Here is a 936-nt window from a genome sequence, read left to right on the forward strand (position 1 = left end):
CCCCAGCTGCCTCCCCCCGCACCCTCCGCAGGTGGTGCTGGAGGCACCCGCAGAGCGGAGGAGAGGGGAACAGCCTCCGCACAGCAGCCTTGCTGAACCCATGAAACTGGACCTGGGCTCAGGCAGGAGTTGGGGGCATTCTACCTCCATCCCTGCCCTGGGGACCCACAGGATCTGACCATCAAGAGCCCCCTTCACTGAGCCCCTACCCTGTTCTATCCCCAGCCCCTCTGAACACCCTAGCCTCTGCAGGTCCAGCTCCCGGGGCAACACCAACCAGGCAGTGGGGCAGGGGATGAGGTGATTGGGGGGACAGGTAGGGGCAGAGCCTCCAGCTGGCAGAGCCTCCTGGCCACACCCCAGCTCCTGGGACACCCCCCACATAGGCTTTGGTGCAGAGACAGGAGCAGAAGAGAAGAAGTGGAGGAGGAGGGGCAGGGAGGGACAGGGAAGGTTCTGAGGCTCAGTTTGTGGCAAAGTTTTTTTCCTCCTCCCCCCCCCCTTTTCTTATGTAAAAAGTGCACAAAAGCTCGGCAGCCTCTTTGCAACGGTCAGCAGTGTTTCCTGCGGGAGGGGGGCAGGGAGGGGACCCCAGGCCTGGCACCCCAGCTTGGGACTGAAGGTGGCCTCATATTGCTTAGAAACTTGTGTTTCAGTTTAAATACCAGACAGTAAAAATAGAGCTCCGAGGACCGCCCGCACTGTTGCCAAATCATTGCCAGAATGAACAGCTTAAATAAATAAAAAATCGAAATATTTACTTCTCGATAAAAATCGCAGTAAAACCATTTACCTTTCTTTGCATTATATATAATATATATTTATAGCGGGCCCGGCTGCTGGCGGCCCAGACCAGGGAGCCGAGGGCAGCGCAGCGCCGGGCGCCGGGGCCCCGGCCGCCGTCAGGACACCTGGATGACCTCCACGCTGCCCGAG

This window comes from Suricata suricatta, chromosome 11 (genome assembly GCF_006229205.1).
Source record: "Suricata suricatta isolate VVHF042 chromosome 11, meerkat_22Aug2017_6uvM2_HiC, whole genome shotgun sequence".
Taxonomy (NCBI): domain Eukaryota; kingdom Metazoa; phylum Chordata; class Mammalia; order Carnivora; family Herpestidae; genus Suricata; species Suricata suricatta.